This window comes from Mya arenaria, chromosome 8 (assembly GCF_026914265.1).
Source record: "Mya arenaria isolate MELC-2E11 chromosome 8, ASM2691426v1".
Taxonomy (NCBI): domain Eukaryota; kingdom Metazoa; phylum Mollusca; class Bivalvia; order Myida; family Myidae; genus Mya; species Mya arenaria.
In genome coordinates this window covers 41,876,178-41,896,029 of record NC_069129.1, presented here as the reverse complement: position 1 = coordinate 41,896,029, position 19,852 = coordinate 41,876,178, and the positions used below count along the sequence as shown (strand labels likewise).

General features: G+C 36.3%; 1 protein-coding gene across 2 annotated transcripts in view; it reads left to right on the top strand.

The window, feature by feature from the left end:
- Positions 1 to 19,852, top strand: part of LOC128242255 (uncharacterized) — a 131,190-nt gene that overhangs the window by 39,954 nt on the left and 71,384 nt on the right. Inside the window, exon 1 of one of the 2 annotated variants that reach the window (XM_052959346.1) lies at positions 13,519 to 13,675. The exons of the other annotated variant lie outside the window; for it this stretch is intronic. The gene's annotated coding sequence lies outside the window, so the exon portion shown is untranslated. Of the gene's footprint in view, positions 1 to 13,518; positions 13,676 to 19,852 lie in introns of those variants that run through there. 2 annotated transcript variants of the gene reach the window in all.

Here is a 19,852-nt window from a genome sequence, read left to right as displayed (position 1 = left end):
ATTTTTTCCCTTTTGGCCTAAACGACGCTTTTCCCCCCTATCGAAGGGCTCTGCCCCGGTGTCACTTAAATGTGGTTAAAAAAAATGCTGTGAGTAAACTAAATCATTGTAACAATCTCAGAAGTCTAAAATAGTCCATTGCCATTAGAGTTTCTAAGAATTGTGGCCAGTGTTGAGTCAGTGATAATACGAGGATTTCCATGTGTATTAGTCAATACTAAAACCAACAATATCGGGGTAATGCTATGAGCTTAACGTTGCATAAGCCAGGAATTGCATGACAATAACCCTATGTAATAATGGCTTTTTGTCTAGACATGGCAGCTATAAGGCTTTCTTGTACGGCTTATGCCTTCCTTGCTTTGGTGACAGTGTGTCACAGGGGAAAATCCTTCATTCTCAAGAGTCTCAAACAGCTTTGTGGGGGATATGTAAACAGGGTCCAGCTTGATGACTCACTTGTAAATACAACTTGTATTTTAATCTACTTTAGGGTTATGTTTTACATCTTGCCCCACCTGTACAACTGCTTAAGAAATGTTTTCAACTACTAAATGTCTTTCAAGACAGTATTGGTCAAGATTCAAGACAGTATTGGTCAAGATTCAAGACAGTATTGATCAATCAAGACAGTATTGGTCAAGATTCAAGACAGTATTGGTCAAGATTCAAGACAGTATTGGTCAAGATTCAAAGAAATCATAAACAATTATTCAAACAAAATCAACATATTCAATTCTAAGACTTGACTGGTTTTGCTGATTTCCTAACCATAAATTTATTAAATGGCATTTTAGACAGAATGTGCATTAAATTGTTCTGTTTTGTCTACTATAGAAATAATAATAATAATAATAATAATGGAGATGAAGTTTATCTTACAGATATTTAGCATTAAGTCTGCATTTAGATGTCGGCATCCTTGGAGTAATTTGAAATCTTACCCCTGTTGAATTTGTTTATAGCTCCCACTAGCGGATCCAGGGGGGGGGGCGCACCCGGCGCACGCCCCCCCTAAAATTCCCGGAGCTTACATGTTCTTTGGTATGGAAACAATAAAATATACTATATTTTCCTATTTTTTCTTCGCTCGCTTAGCTCGCGTATCTTTATACAACATTGCCTTTTGCGATGTACTCGTACACAACACAGAGTGCACACAATTTAAACGTTCCCGCCTTCCCTTACTGTAATAATTCGGCACTATATAACATGATCATGTTGATGCGAAGTAAAACCCATACAAACAAACACATCAGTCAATTAATTTCCTTTGGGTTCAACGCTCTCATGCTACTCTTCATTCATAGGGACATAAAATTGGATATTGAGGAAATTGTGAACATCTACGCCAGGAAATATCCTAGGCGCATGCTACTGATAGATCCATTGTGCGAATAGATACACATAGATAGCTATGCACTTAGAATATGTTGAATAGTAAAAGTATCTGAACATGGGTTCACAATTATACATGTATCTTCCCTCGTTTTTCCCGCTTAACGAAAATATACAAATTATATAAGCCACTTAGTCGTTCTAATAGAAACCTCGTTATGATATTAGAACTATAGGTATGCCCCTGGATCTGCTAGTGCAACCTTCAGAGTGATTAAAAGTTATGCCCCCCCTAACCCAAAATCCTGGATCCGCCCCTGGCTCCACCATTGCTTCTGGAAGGTATTAATGGCTGCTGTTTTGAATTTTATTGCTAGACATTTGGATTTTGACAAAACAAATTCCTTGTATGCTATATTTGCCATGACTTTATTAAACAATGCCAGTGGGATATTATAGTACTGAGCCTTAGCTGGAAGAGACAAACAATTTAAGTCCCCACAATGTTTTCCTAGGCCTAAAAAAAAAAATTGTTTGGTTAGGGTTACATCCTTTTCAAAAATAGGTAGGGTAGGTAGGCTTTTTTTTTTTTTTATTAGGCTTTATATCCTTTCCGCTACCATAGCCGCCTAATGCAGACCCAAAATTCGGGTGTCCCCATTACCTCTATCATACACCGGCGAACTACCACAGCAGTGTAAACCGTACTCAAATTTTCGGCTTCTGATTACCGCTATCGTACAGCGTGGGAATACCGCTTATTTTTATAATCTTGTACATGTTTTGCTAAAAGCAGAGACTTAAATCTCCCGATTAAAATGCGTTAGCAATTAGGTAAAATGTTTATCAATTTCGAAACAGTATAAATTTATAACACAATTAAAGAAATTAATTACAAACATTATATAGTACATAAAATTATATAACATAACACCCTTATAAATCAAGTTTGCATTTCACGAATTAGTGACATATACATTATCCCTAATTAGGTAATGTTCTAGTGAAAATGTACATTTTTCCTTTTACTTAAACCCTTTGATAGACACATTAATACAATAAAATGCATTTTATTGGTTTTATTATGTAACGGCAATTAAAATATTCACTTATTAATATATATGACATTTCGGCATAACTACGCTCTGGTTGACTTCGGAAAAATACAAAACTCTCATTAATACACTACGGATATGATGAATTTTGAACAAATGTAGGAATAACCGTAGACGTGTGTTGTAGTAATTTGATTGAAGACAATCATCAGTAGGTAAATGCACATGCAAAACAGCGCAATGGTAATCCTGTGATATGTAGGTTGTGGTATTTTTCATCTTCGGTATTGGCTACTTTTTAATGTTTATAAAACTACTATAGGCGAGTTTTGTAGATAGGAATTACTTCTTTGAACAATTTGTTAAGTACATAAAGGATAATATTATGCATTAATACACTCTGGTAGTTCTAGTACAAACATTTCAGGTATATGTATTTCAAAATTGCCGGAGACGTTTAATGTTATGATCAATCTTGGAATTATACCACGTGTGCATGCATAGATACACTATGGCAGTTTTAACTTTTGTAGTAACTCGATATTTATGTCTGTTGTTTTCCTCATAAATACACTACGGCTATTATTTGATATTTCTCAAACAGCAATTTTGTACTACAGTTGTAGAAAAAGGTTTTCCAAAATATTTCAAAAGTATAATGCTTAAAAATATGTTTGTAAGGCAACGTTGCGAAATGTTTTTATTATTTCAATCATATTATGCATGTGTGTGCTTGAATCGGAGTAAATTGAAAAAAATCCACATAAACACTCTCTGGAATGCCATGTGTGGCTAAACCATGTATGTATAAATGCGCTATTTTAGCTGTGCTTAATTTTAATGCATACATCACATTATCACAGTTTTCCAGGCACGTGTCATTTTATGTAAAATTCAGTAATAAAACAAAAAGTGAAAATTATGATTTAAGAAGTGGTGTAACAATGTTTGTGTCTCTAGTTCATTGTTGTTTGGGTCCTTGACGTGTACACCTTAACAGGGCCTATTTTTTACTGTTCAACTAATGGGATTGTCCCTGTAGTATTCATTATATTATACATATTTTTGTTTATTTTAGTATTTATACATGCATAGAGCGATTACAAAACAATATGTTTTTCATCAAATAGATCAGAAAGGAATTAAAATAACAATTCTCTATCATGATATTTTACAAACATGTTCATTCATTTCCTATATAAATGTATACTTATAGGACTAAAATCCAAATACGGATTCACAATTCATTCATACATCAAGGTTATAAAATGTATAGATCAATTATATACATCATAGGAACTTGAGGAATACATAGGGATAAAATTAAACACGACGAAAATCAATAATGAAAATACTTTTTCTCCAATCAACAAAGAACACATGTACATAATTATATAATAGAAAAACATAGACCAAAACATAAATCAAAGAATTTGGCTGTAACTATTATATTGTTAAAAATATCGCAAGATTTGTCACGGGAAACAACACCAGTATAATCACAGCATGCGATTAACGAAACGGCAACAGAGTCTAGTGGAGTTTCTGGTGCAATGCAATATCATCGGTCTGTAAAAAGAAATCACATATTGATGAATATTTGTTATAAGGACACGTTGTTAGAGACAATTGCACTGTATATGTGTAATTTCGAAAAATATGTCCTCATTTTAAGCTTGAAATGTTTAATTCTATAAAAAAAACATTAAAACAAACATTATTCGTCCCTTCAGGAACAACATGTTGACACCTGAACAACATTTTGTTATGATTATTTCATCAATACTATATTGAAAATTTATTTTAATACATGATTGATCTAAACGGCGCTTTCTTGTACTAGACTCTGAAATTCAAGATGTGCCATTAAACAGTAGAAATAATTTAAAGTATGCATTTTCATGAACTTCAGAGGCCATTCATTGTTTCGATTTAAGGGTCATTTCAAACTGCAATTATATAAAAAACATATATTATTGAAAATGTTTAGGATACATGAGTTGTTGTTTTCCGTTCCTCTGTGTTTCTGGAGCCATAGTCTTGTTGGACTTGACCTCCATTCGGCCTTTCCTAGAGGTAATGCCACGATACGAAATAAAACATTCCCTTAAATAAAAGAACATTTCATTTGCGTTTTATTTTATAAACATTAGAATTATACTCATGCAAGCTGACTCTGCACTGCACATTGCCAAAGAGGTCAAGTTAAAATATGTCGCTTGTTTGTTTGGATTTCCTTATACGTGTGCTATTCCCGCCGATAAGTTGTTCTGCAACCTAAAAACAGAAACATAAAACACTAAACAGCTGATTGATTTTAAAAGATGTTATTCATGTTTCATTTTGGTGGTAATGCAACAACAATCAATATGTTATTAAACCTGATTATGGTTACTATTTAACATTCTACAGCATGTTTGTAATATACTGTAAAAAAGTATTACCATTCTCTCAAACAGCTTATAGGTAGCCGGAGGGTTGAAGCTTTATACATGATGAATCACAAGCGAGATGTACACGGCAAACCACACACATTATGTCCACAAATAAGCACTTTGTGTTGGTACACTGTAAATGTTCACTGTCTACAACACCCATGTTCTTTTTTAATTATAAAATAACTTTGATGCATGTTTTTCCCACTTTCCTTTTGCATTTACTTCTTCCGCCAAAACCTTGTTCTGTCGGCTATTTATTATAGGATTGAAACATGTCATCGGGTTGCACACATGTTTTGATTATTCCCATGCAGTGGACATAAGCTTCCGGTCCGCAATATTTCATGCCATGTGTTCCCCTCTGCTGAGCATCCTAACTTTGCCATCTCTTTTCGTGGACTGATTTTGCGATTGACCAATATGTCCTTCCGGTGTTTAATGCGTGACACGAAAGTATAGATTTTTTTCCAAACGCCAGAGGAACTGATGTTTTAAACTTGTCGGCAAATACAACATGATCATCTTCTCTTCAGTTCTCTACAACTGTTTGAGTCAACCCTACTTCTATCTTTCGACTTAAGTACGCCTGGTAATTCCTAAGATGCCCCATGACACACGAAGCACCAACGATTCTTGAATGGTGACCGTGACATTTGATCATTGTTTCAACGACAGATATGTATTGATGCATGTTGTATTAAGTAATGCTCCTTTCCCATACAACATTCATAACAGGGGTCACTGTGGTTCCAACCTTGATGCGACCTTGTGATATTTGTCCGGTTGGTTTATTGTCTATTGCAGTGGTTTTCATGGCAACTGTGACAGCTATTTTGTAATGGATGTTCTGTTGATATATTTGCAGTCACTATGGTTTCCATGATAACTTTAAAGCGATCACGTAATAGATGTCCGGTTGGATTTATAAGAAAGTTGTAGCATATATGTCAACAGTTTTAAAAGGAAGCGTAACTAGCGTTAAATGACCTTCAAAGGCAACGTCGCCTTTGAAATGGGTTGTGTTATGTTGATTACGTATTATGTTTATACAGGAAATACCGCTGCGTAGTTTTGCATACTTCTAGATTCAAGAACGCTACCAAAGTGCACTTAAGTGACTGATTTAGTTTAATTCAAACATGAAATGTCTACCTTATCGAAGTTAACACACAGTCCGTTAAACAAATATCACAGTAATACCACTGCGCAGTTTTGCTCATTTCTTAAATTTAACAGTGATACCACAGCGTACTTCTGATACAAGAGGAAAAGCATAAGAATGCGGTTTTATTAAAGCAAATTTACAAATACCAGAGGCGAATAATGTTGAATGACGATTTTTAAAGAAATACCGTTGCTTATTTTTGCATGGTTATTATATTTGAAAGAAATTCCGTAGTGTAGTAACTGTTTCTAAGACAAAGTACCATAGCGTATTAATGCTGTTTTTAAAGTTCACAATCCTTCTTATTTTAATGAAAAACGTACCACAAATTTGTGGAAAATGTGCATTTTGCGGCTGTGGAACTGGACGTACCTACTTTTTCGGTACGTTTCAGTCGTCTACAGTATTCCTACAGTAAAACAGTAGCGGTAACCAGCACCCTTGAAAAATTGGTCTACATTAGGCGGCTACGGTAGCGCGTCGATGTACGGTAGCGGTACTCGAAAGGATATAAGAATGTCATTTTCATCATTGGAGAATGGTGTTAAAGTTATCTTCTATATAAGCAATTAAGGTTTTAAACTACATATTGAAAAGCCAAAAATTTTTTTTTTTTAGTTTTTCATTTTTTTTTCAAACTGACTATAAAAACGTTAGGGTCGGCGCCTATTCCGTAGGTAGGGTCGGGTAACCCGAACCAAATGTATTTTTTTTTTAGGCCCTATTGATAAAATCCCCATGATCAATGTTTACCCATTGACAAAATCCCAATAACCGCCAGAGTCCTTACCACCATGGTTATGCACCAGTCAATTGTAACCACAGCACCCCCCCCCCCCCCCCCCGGTCTGGGGAATAGCGGTGAAATTGACTTTCGGTCCAGCCAAGCCCGTGTAAAATCCCCGCCCTACTGCGATGAACTGACGGTAAAATCCCCGCCTAATGCCCCCGCACCCCAGGGGCCCTGGGTAAGGCCCATGTCCAGCTATATTTGGCACGAAGACAAAACCACCACATTCACCTGGCACTGCGGGGCCACTGTGAAGGTAAAAACACAGCCCATTTCCCCGGTATACCCTTGGACCGGGGGGGGGGGGGCATGGTTACAATTGACTGGTGCATTCAGAGGATTCGCAAGTATATGTAGGGGTATATAAGAGGAATACGCAGCTTTAAAATCTATGAGGGTTCCTGGGGACATATTTAAATTCAAGAGGCAATGTTTGTGACTCAGATCAGAAAAGCAAAATTTAATTGTGTTGTCAAAATTCTATTTTAGGAGCAAACGCTTTTTATGGTAAAAAAAATGGTGTGTCTCAAATAATATGTCATAATGACTCTGAAATTTATGTATGTCATAACTTCTTTACTGGATATCCTTTAACTCCTATCAGAATGTCGTTACAATGTTAATTGATGTCATAACTTCATGACTGGATATCATAACTCCCTTTCAGTAATTGTCATAACATTTCTGCTTGATATCATAACTCCTAAGTTGCAAATGTCATAGCTAATCCCAGGATGCCATAAGTGTGTATAATTTGCACAAGCCTGCCGGGTAAACAGGAGTTAAAATTCCATCCGGCTTGTGGATTCTTCACAACAAGCCTGATGTGCTTGGTGACATTTTGTATGCTGCGAAGAAAAGCAGTAACTTTTAACAATTAGAATTTATCATTCTGTGACCTTAGTATACTGTTTGTTTTGAGAGGCCATGAAATAGTACCCATAGTGGGGATCGTACTGACATGACCTCTTGGGTGAGAGGCAGACACCTTCACCCCAGACCACATTCACCCTCTGTGACCATCACATTTCAATCGAAAGGAGTGTGATCAGCAAAATTCTTTATTTTCATTGGGTGATAAGTATGACTCAAGTGTCCCATACTGTTAAAAGTATTCAGTAATTATGGTCATCTGTCCAATCGCAGGTTCCGTCTGAGTTGCTCTGATTGGTCAACGAATCGCTCCGACAGTTCCTCAAAGATATTGCATGTTGTTTCATTAATAGGATGTGGGTACCAGTGACATTTGTTATTTTTCTGGTGAAATGTAATTGGCAAGGCCCAGTTATTTTCCTAGTGCTAAACCAGGCAAAGAGGTGTCAGTTTAACCAAAAGTTAAGATGAAAGTGACAATATAGATCTACTGCTTTTTATGTACTCTTGTGAATAAAATGAGGTTTATCTCCTGTTCCTGTTTTTTTGTACTTGTCTAGTGTGATACCAGTATTCTGACAGAAATAATGGAATGAGCCAATTTTGGCGTATATGTCTGGAAACCAGTGATATAAGACTGCTGACAAAAATAATAATAACATAATATGAAAGACTGCGATCCGATTTTTGTCAGCAGTCTTATTATTGTTTACCTTCGAAAATTGATGTTTTATGGCTGAAATACAAGGCAGCATACTAACGCTATAAGATAAATGAAATATTCGACAGTTTGCCAAACAATTGAGATCTGCTCTCTGATTATCTAATATGACTAAATCGTAGGCATTGATGCCAAAATTTGCCGATTCTGATACAATTGTTTTATAAAGTGTCATAGCTGACAATCTTTGAGAGTGCAGCTTTAAAACATTGAACAAAAAATAATCACAAGATTTCAACCAAATGGGGGATGCCTGTCTATTTCAATGATGTAATGTTGTCGATTGTCGGATAGCGTTTGTATATCCGAATATAATCGATCATTCTTGATCGTCGACACATCAATTACTCTAGCGAGGCCCCTCAATGGGTATCGAAATTTTATCCAAATAGCGTTTAACCATTTATGTTATTGTCATTAACAAGCTTTCTGCAAGTGTCAAATAAAGCCATTTCCTGCCGATCCATTTCCTGTCGTGCATTTTTAATGTGCAATTGTTTCTAAATGATCTCATTTACATAGTAAGGGCTTTATGACACGCTACTGACCTATATATGGTTTCTCTGTCGGTAGACTGTAGGACATGAAAAAACATGGCATTTTAATAGCTGCCTTAAGGCCAGTATATATTAATTGCTGGATTTTCATCCATTTTATTTTAAAAATGGGGGTGGTTTTGACATTTTATTTTTTATTTTTCTTAGATCACTGTTGAATATGTGTTCATGCTCTTTCTTAATGCGTAAGGTAATAAATTATACTTGCATTTCTAGACAAACCACGAACATGATTGTAACATTTTCCCTTTTATACATGTGAATGTTATACATCAACACCAGACAGTACCGGACTGAAATACACACCCTAGTTCAACATTTTTATTTGAGACAATAAAATTTAAGGGGTGGCTGAAAGAAAAAGAGGGGGTGGACTGGGATGAAAATCTAGCAATTAATTCATAGCTGCCTATATGTTGTAAAATTACAGTAAGTTGATTTTTCTCTCTTTTTTTATGGCACAAAAGGATATCAAAATGATAATCTTTCCACATTATAAGTCTTTTCATAAATGGTTAGAAAAAATCTGTAAATTAAACTGCATGGTTCTATACCCTCTGTCTAAAAAATTACCTAGTCAGACGTGCACTGGCCTTGAAAAAATAGTTGAAAAGGAAGCACGCGATCTTGTCATTATAGTTGTCAGAATCGTTTTCAAGTATCAACATGTAATGGTAGCAAATATCAATTAACTGCAACATTGATACCCCAAAAATATATATAGCTGTAGTTGCATGACAGAATATAGGCCACGACGATAGTTATGAATTTAAGTGCATATAAGTCTTTCATAAATTTTGCTTAAGATGTTTAGTGCATAAAAAGCATTACAGCCAGCACAAAGTGCGCCTTCCAGTAGGCGTTGTAGACATAGCATCCACTTTTTTTTTATGAAAATAAAACAAAACCAAACTACCAATATGAATCTTTCTATAAGATTGTTTTTTAGCTATAGTTAAGATATATATAATATTATATACTTGAGGTAAAATGTAAGGACATAACCTCTTAGATTATACTAAACCGGCACCTCAGACAGTCTTGCCGTAAAAATGTGTAGGGGATATGCCCTCAGACTCCTTTAAAACTTTGGCTATGCCTCTTTTCAGTCAAGCTACCGTAAATTTCCTATTTACAGCACATGCCCTATAGACTAGCTAGGGATTTTTCGGTGAGTTCTGTGACATGAAGTATGATTTCCTTAAAACTCAAAAATATGTGATTTATTCCGATGAAAAGCATTCCTACGGCCACCATTTCAAAGCACCTGCTAATGTCATGCATATACGGCAAAAAAAACCCTATTGAACATAGGACAGGTGCGATAAAGTTGCGGAAAGTTGTTAATTGATATATTGAAGCCATGTGTTCAGTGGACTATTTTAGTGATTTACACAGCAGGGTGTGTATACAGCTACGATACAGCAGATACATATACTGATCTGTATTTCATGATTTTGACTCAGTGGATTTGAAAAAGTTGCAGAATAGGTAAAAATTATTCCACTTTTTGTGCCCAGGGTTCTCAAAAAGACACACGCCCTGCATGTTTAATGAGATATATACAGTACACCCATGTCGGCAATTACAACCCTGACAGCAATCATGAGGTCATTGTCATTGCTCTGGTAATCATCATTGGTGCACCAGGTGGCGTTTTTGATCTTGTTGTCTTTTGAAATACTTGAAGGCCATAACTTGAAATCATTTAAGGTAATAGTAAGGATTATACTTATGCTAATCTGATTTTTTTAATATGTTTAAGATTCCTATAACAACATTATTGCTTGAGTAATTTTTCGTCATTTTGACTAAATTTGGAAATTCCAAATTTGCATAGAAATTAACAAGAATTGCTATAAGATATAGACAGAAATATAAAAGAATTGCAGAAAAAAATAATCTTTATGAAAACACCAGCTTTTCCAAGCAAAAGTGGTTTTAGGATCGCATAATCTTCATATTAAAGAAAAAAACAATAAAAAACAACAACAAAAAAACATGAAACTGGGATTTTTATTTTTACATTTGGGAAAAAATGTTTTTGTAATTATTATAAGGAATGGGGTCAAATTTTCGCCCAAAATTGAGAACAAAAACTCCAACACTGCAGACTACACATTTTATGGGGTTGTTTGCACTTTTCCTGATAAAAAAAGGCTGGGGAGTTTGAAATATAGATAAACAAATCTCCTTGTTTTGAAATTAGTACTTTGCAACAACTATTGTTCGAAAGTGTCAACCCTCTTTGGGGGTATTAATTAATGGTTGTGCTATCTTGTTATAGGGTTTAAGATTGTATTAACTTGATAATGCTCCGAATTAGGAGATTTAGTTGGCATTTTTCATACATATTGCATCAAATTGACTCCTTTACTATACATCGTTAACTGATTACAGTAAGGTCAGACTGTTCAAACAAACCTTGGGGTTAGAAATTGTGCGCACTATCTTAAGCTTAAAATATTTCTCAGTTGTCAAATGCATCTGTGGCCTTTGTTGTGTTTGTTTTTTTGCATTCCCAAATCTGTCAAAATTAATTGTTGTTTGTTTCAGTTTTACTGTTCAAAATGATCAAGAGCAATTTACTGCTTACTTAATGCTGCAAGCATAGCTGAAATGTGTATAATATAAATATATTTATCATATGCTTTCCGGTGGTTTATAGAGATTTATCAGTGATATAAAAATAATATTTCACTGTTTCAAACAGTCAAAATATCAAATTGATATTATTCACTGTTTTGAAATTTTAACCCATTCTAGGGACCAAGATCAAACACCAGTGCGCTCAGGGTTGGGATACAATTTCAACGACTTTCCAATTTTTTTCCAATAATGTTCATTTTGCATACAATTTGTCATGCTTTTCTGAGAAATTACATGAAAATGACATTTTATATCCTTTCTAAGATATAATAAAAAGAAAAAAAATTGTTTGTTTCAGTGTATGATCGCAAAATATTTCACCTTGTGAACATCACAAATAAATATTTTACTCGTGGCTCCGCCTGTCTTGAAAAGCTTTTGGTGTTGGGACACTCGGTGAAAAATATATTGTGATCTTACACTGAAAACAAACTATTATCCTCTATATATTTTTTACCAAACGCAGACGCCCCCCCCCCCCCCCCCCCCCCCCCCCTCAAATCCCAATGTATAATAACGAAAACGTTTTTTTATCAACAAACATTTATTTAACCATAAACTTATACATTACATTTGGATGAAGTATGAATGTTTTTTCTCCATCAATAAGGCAACCTCAAACTTATCTTAGGTATCAGTAAATTCGGACACCGGGAGCCTTGTATTTACACTGCTGGAAGTAGATTAAGCATGTTTGTAAACACACGAAGATTATTGAAGATGTCAGGCAAAGATCTTAATTACCTAAAAACATAAAAAAATAGATTCGTCAAATTGCAAAGAACTTCATCAAACAATACAATCACCAGGAGTATTTGCCAAATTCATCCTGGACATCTGTCCAAAATTCCGAGGCTATTGTTGTTACATCATCTGTAGACTTTGATTCAAAAGTAGATTAAGAAATAAATAACTAGTGAAAGAATACTTTTAGCAGGAATTAATACTTATCAAGATTTTCTTTGGCCACAAACTACACAGAAGTATATGGTGGCCAGGTGGCCTAAAAAATTAATTTTCATTATAGTAAACGTGAGAGGAAAAGTGCACCAGGTGCCGGGCTCGAACCCATGACCGCCAGAACTAGCACAGTGCTCTTACCAACTGAGCTTACTTGGTGGCTGGTTCTTACCTACTTAACACTTAACTCCCTACCCTTAAAGGCCTAGGGAGGCACTCCTGCTGTCTACTGCTGCCATTAATAAAGTAAACTGAGAGGAAAAGGTGAGGCTTGAACCCATGAATGCCAGAACACTAGCACGGTGGTCTAACCAACTGGGCTTGGTTCTATTATGACTCGGGCGGCTGGTTCTTACCCACACATACTTAACTCCTTCCCCCATTAACCTTTTTCGGCCAACGGCGGCACCCCTGCTGTTTACAGCTGTCACCATTAAAGTAAACCTCAGAGGAAAAATGCGCTCGGTGCGGGGCACAAACCGGGGCTCGAACCCATGGCTGCTGGAACACTAGCACAACGCTCTTAAGCTAACCGGGCGTCTGGTTTTTACCCACACACAATTCACTGTCAACAACAGTAAGACACAAAATAAAGCTACAGTAGTAAATTATTAACTACAGCTATATTTTATTTTCAGCTATAAATAAAATACAACAGTCATCAATTTCTACTGTAGCTATATATATATATTTAAAGCTGTAGCTATATTTAAATCTGTAGCTATATTTAATCTGTAGCTATTGAATGCAACATTCTGTTGTAAATTATAATACAGCTGTAAATATAATGAATAGGTCACCATGTTGTTAGATTGTAAGATTTGAGCCACTTGGTACTATATACCATACTACGCTTGCCAGTGTAAGAGCTTATGGCTAATGCTGGTTAAAAGTGTATTGATATCTGGCTAGCTAGACGAGAATGTCTGGGGTCTACACACACACACACACACTGCAGTATGATTGCACACTTGTGTTCTTGAGTAGCCTGATTTAACATACCTAGTGAAACAGCAGTATTTCTCTTGAATCTGCTGCAGTGTAGCTTACAACGTTGACTTTTTCTGTTTAAATAGTAGCTTGTGACATTCCATGGGGAATAATTGGCTTTAAAATAGTGGCTGTCCAGGTAAGGTATTTCCACTGTAGTAGTTGCAAATGCTTAGTCAATATTTTGTTTCACTGTAGGCAGAGTGTTTGGGTTAAATTGTACATTGTGAAAGGTATGTTTTTGGTAAATTAGGTCAACGTAAAAAACTGGAGTGTAATGAAAATAGGAGAAAGCACACAGTTGTTTAACTCCATATTGCATGCATACTTGTCATGCTAAATTGAATTGAAGACATCTTGAAGCTCACTAGGTTTTTGCTGTTACCGGCATACTCTGATGATACATATGCAAGGATATGTATTTGTAATTCTGGCTTTACAATACATTTATATGTAGCAATATAGTGTGAAAATGTTTGAAATAGTTTTTGTTAAAAAATATGAAAGTATAGCAAAAAAGGTTGGCTTAAAACTTGGGTGTGTTGGTTTTGGATTATGCAGAATGATGTAGATCGTCTAGACACGAGTATTGGTCTTAGAAAGGCTCAGTGCGGAGAGGTGGTGGGTGTCTGCTCGAAAATGCTTGTTATTGACCTGATCTGCAACTCGGATGTACTCATAAATAATGAGGCTGAATTTCTATAGTTCGGTATCAGATCGAATGCACTCATAAATAGTGAGGCTGAATTTCTATAGTTCGGTGTCAGATCGAATGTACACATAAATAGTGTGGCTGAATTTCTATAGTTCGGTGTCAGATTGAGAGAGATTGTTTCTCTGTCCTGTTTTCTACTGGCAGTAATATTGTTTGAACGTGTTCATAAATGCAATTGGCAGTTTCTTAATGACCCGTCCACCCACCTTAAGGGCCACCCACGCATCCCCCCACACCCAAAATGCGCTCCCCCTCCTCAATTTTTCTGCAAAGCTCAAAACATCAATTGATAAAGTAAAAATATGTAAACAACATCATAAAACCAGCAATTGAAGTTATGAAATCTCAAGGTCTTATGATTTCGGTCACAATTAAATTCATGATTGTACTTTAAGATAATAATGTAAATCATATATGTGAAGAAAAAAACATGTGAAGAATAAATAAATAAAGACTTGATTCTTTAATTCCATTTCTGTGTTTTTTAAGGAGAACTTTATTACTTATGCACCAGTCAATTGTGACCACAGCCCCCCCCCCCAGGTCCGGGGATAACCGGGGAAATGGGCCGTGTTTTTACCTTTCAGGTGGCCTCACCTAGGTTCCCTGGGTGCGGGGGTATTTGGCGGGGATTTTACCATGTGTTCGTGCCCGCAGGGCGGGGATTTTATCCGGGATTGGCTGGACTGAAAGTCAAAGTCCCTGTTATTCCCCGGACCTGGGGGGGGGGGGGGGCGTGGGGCGTGGTTACAATTGACTGGTGCATTATATCAATCATTCAATTGTATGTTTTGAGATTTGGGGAAAATAGTGAATCGGTGAATGCAGGGTGGTGGTGGAGGCGGGGGGTTTGGGTGTGGTGGGTTCATCAACTAGGTCATATTTCAAATATATTTCAAAATTATTTGTGTATATTTTCATATAACATATAAACATAGCTTTGTACCGACTGATACAGACTATTCAGACTCTGTTTAGTCTTCTGACCTGATATTTAGGGCATATGTTTGAATGCATCCATGCTTTCCTCAATTTCTTTAAAAGAACATTTCGGTTTTGAGAAAGGCAAATGCTGAATGTCACAATGCCGTTGAACTTTTAGTCCAGTATTTATAGATTTTAGGATATTGAACTCCAGCAAGTCTGGCGGAAAGTTCTTTTGTATTATTTTGTACTCCCCACATGAAAAACTATACCAGATTTGTGGTGGCTTTTTAATATTAGCTGTTTCTTACTTCCATAAGCGTAAGAAACCACATCTGTGATAATGTAACTTTGGGTTCAATTGACTTTCAAAGAAATAAAATTGAGGTATTTTTATAGCAATTGTATAGTTATGACTTATTTAATTGTAAATTGTCAGCATCGTTGTTGGCAATGTATGTATTATAAACCTTATTCATCAGCCATCACTTGTGAATGATTCAAGATATTCACTTGGTACATACCTTAGCAATGATGTATTTAATGTGCATTTGTGCAGCATGTCCCATACCTCTAAACTTAGAATAGAGATTTCAGTTATGCACATTGGCCAACTGAGATAAAGCTACTAACATCTGACTTTAATGCACCCGTCAATTGTAACCACATCCCCCCAAGGTCCGGGGAATAGCGGGGACTTTGACTTTCGGTCCAGCCAACCCCGGGTAAAATCTTCGCTCTGTGGGGACGAACTAATGGTAAAATCCCTGCAAAATGCCCCTGCACCAAAGGGACCCTAGGTAAGGCCAATTCCCTGCTATATTTTGCTCAAAGACAAAACAATCACATTCATTCTGCACCGCGGACTCAGGCCGATTTCCCTAGCTATCCCCAGTATACCCCCCGACCTGGGGGGGGGGGGGGGGGGGGGGGCGTGGTTACAATTGACTGGTGCATAAGCATTGGGAGATAATCAAATTCAGGATTATAATCCTGAATAAGGATTGAGAGATTAAATTTCCAGACGTTAATTTTGTTTTTTGCTAGACATTTGCATTAAAAATTGTAATATGTACAAATATAAATAATTTCCACAGGGATTTTACTCCGTCTGCTGTGGTCCTGTGGTCCATACTCAATGTAAGTTTTCAGACTATTCAGGATTGGAAATGAGGCTGAAAACCCCATTTTTGTAGTGCAGTCTTCAAAAACTATTTAAAGGGTAATCTGGACTCAGGAGGTTGGTACGTAGAAGCTCAAAATTGGCATCATATGGTGTGCAGACTCTCATCAATCGGTCAAGAATTTTGTAACACAGGAATGTGGCAGAAAATAAAAGAGTATTTAGGAAGCTAGGAGGGTTTGGGTGGGTGGGTGTGTGGGTTGGGGGGAGGGGCTTGGAGGTCTTTGGTTACTCCCTCAGCATTAGCATCCAATTGAACGGACTACAAACTAATTAGGCATGGACGGGTTGAATTTTGGACCCTGGTACCCTTTCATTATTTTCCGCTGGTTCCTGTGTATATATGTCATGCTGCACAATAAACATGACATAGCATAGCATAGTACATACGCACTTTCCTATTCTCGAAATAACTGTGATGTCCGAAACATAAACAAGTTTGGAAGTTTTTTATATTGCTTGTCAAGTGAAAAGGCAGAACAAACACAAAGGTGGGTAACGTCATATATATATGTTAGCACATGGAGAGAAGAAACATCCCTTTCATCACTTCAACTAGCAGCAGGCGCCAATACTGACATCAAAATGCCTGAAGGGCCTAAGGGACCAAGTTAAGATAGGTCTCAATCTACTATTAAGGAACCAATTTCAGAATATGGTCTCATTTAATTATTCCAAAGGGAACAGGTTCAGATAGGTCTCAATGTAATATTCTGAAGGGACCAAGTACAGATAGGTCTGGTGTACTGTTCCTGAGGGACCAAGTTCAGATAGGTCTGGTGTACTGTTCCTGAGGGACCAAGTTCAGATGGGTCTGGTGTACTATTCCTTAGGAACCAAGTTCAGATAGGTCTCAATGTACTATTCCTGAGGGACCAAGTTCAGATAGGTCTCAATGTACTATTCCTGAGGGACCAAGTTCAGATAGGTATCAATGTACTATTCCTGAGGGACCAAGTTCAGATAGGTCTCATGTATTATTCCTGAGGGACCAAGTTCAGATAGGTCTTGTGTACTATTCCTGAGGGACCAAGTTCAGATAGGTCTTGTGTACTATTCCTGAGGGACCAAGTTCAGATAGGTTTTGTTGTAATATGCTTAGGGATGAAGTTCAGATAGGTTTTGTTGTAATATGCTTAGGGATGAAGTTCAGATAGGTTTTGTTGTAATATGCTTAGGGATGAGGTTCAGATAGGTTTTGTTGTAATATGCTTAGGGATGAAGTTCAGATAGGTTTTGTTGTAATATGCTTAGGGATGAGGTTCAGATAAGTTTTGTTGTAATATGCCTAGGGATGAAGTTCAGATAGGTTTTGTTGTAATATGCCTAGGGATGAAGTTCAGATAGGTTTTGTTGTAATATGCTTAGGGATGAAGTTCAGATATGTTTTGTTGTAATATGCTTAGGGATGAGGTTCAGATAGGTTTTGTTGTAATATGCCTAGGGATGAAGTTCAGATAGGTTTTGTTGTAAAATGCCTAGGGATGAAGTTCAGATAGGTTTTGTTGTAACATGCCTAGGGATGAAGTTCAGATAGGTTTTGTTGTAACATGCTAAGGGATGAAGTTCAGATAGGTTTTGTTGTAACATGCTTAGGGATGAAGTTCAGATAGGTTTTGTTGTAACATGCTTAGGGATGAAGTTCAGATAGGTTTTGTTGTAACATGCTTAGGGATGAAGTTCAGATTATTCCCAATATAATTGGGGGGTTTTAAAGTCAATGTAAAGTACCTTTATATAAACAGCATTGGTATTTTTGTTGATCTATTGCCCAAGAAATTCTGATTGTGGCAAAATTTATAACCTCAGATGCACCTGAAAATTGAAAAAAGAATAAGTCATTTTAAATGAGATGTGCTCCTACTGATGAAGAGGATCGAATTAGTTTTTCCTCATTAAGCAATATTTCTCATTAGGGTAACATATTTCTCTTTGTGACATTCTTTTTGGCTGTAAGTCAATCATCTGCGTTCATTGCACAAAACATGGTATGAATTGTACATATGGTGTCATCAAACATATATTTTTCATAATTAAAATCTATTTATTATAATACTTGATAATTAATGATGTTTGCAAGTTCGCCATATTGTAACCCGCTGATTTAAAGTAGTGTCTAACAATGACCGAGTTTTTACAAACTTGTAACCTTTTGAACTGTGTGTTTTACCTAGGCCTCGGCTGAATCACTTTGTACTTAAAAGAATTTGTTAAGCTGTGAATTCATGAATATTTCTGTTGCTCTAAATGAGCATTCTTTGAAAGGACGAGTTGCTATTAAAAATGTTAAAAAATGTTCCTGTTTTAGGTAACGTTTGGAAACATAATTATCATAATGCTCAGCTGTTAAAATGTAGCCAGTTATTCAGTCATTGGTGAGGATTGGAGATGGGGTTGGTCTTGTCAGCACTATATATATCATCCACCATCAGTCCTAAGGGGGGTAAAGCAAGATTGATTTGGATGTAATCTACAAGGTACAAAATCAAGGGCCTTAACTTTCCCTTTCGACTTAATTTTTTTACCCTTTTAGCAATTATGGCAAAAATTGTCTCACTTTTGCGGCTGATGTTATGCACACAAAATTCACTGTAGATTTACGTTCATAAAGCTGTATCGCTTTTTAGTACGCCCATACTTTTTTCAGCGCCGAAGTCCCAAAATTGTGACTGCCATTGGCGCCAAGGCCCGACCCTATAGATCATCCTCCCCAGTGCGTAAAAAAATGAATAAAACTCTTTTGATCGCTTCAGTCGCAAACACCTATCACAATGCGCTTTTGGACTTAAAAATAATTTGCGCACTGACTATTGATTTCTGAGCAAAACAGCTTGAGCATGATGTGTGCAATGTGTTGCATATTATTGCAATTATATTTTTTTCGCATTAAAGAAAGTACTTTTAGGTTCAACAGATTGTTGATTGCACTCAGCAAGGTGAGTGAATTTGCCCACTGAAGTGGGTACAGACATGACGTTATGGAATATATCTGGTGCAGTATTAAATTTGAGCATGTGATGCTCGGTTGATTAAAAATATGTGTAGCCCATGGAGTGTTTTAGCATTAAAGGGGCTAAACACCAGGTGATACAACTGCAAACAAAATAGAAAGTTATCAAAAAATTGATATTGTTGTGTACAAGGCATTGAATCTTACTGATATATCACATTGCTTGCAGCACATGTATCGTTCAAAGTTTTTGCGTATTTTACCAATTTGAAAATTTACTGAGTTTGTCTACCACTTAAATCCCAGTTAATTTAAAAATAGCCTTGGTATATGTACCTGTACTAATCATGTGACTTTCACATGCTAACTATACATACTATAAACTGGGAAACCATAGTGCGCTATTTTTAAACAGGTAACCTCAGCTGAGACAGCAGCAAAATATTATTTTAATCATGTAAAATGATGTACGTGTATTATCGGCCTCATACTAGCTCATATTGACAATTCTAGTTTTATTTTGAGAAAATACTGTATTTGCCAA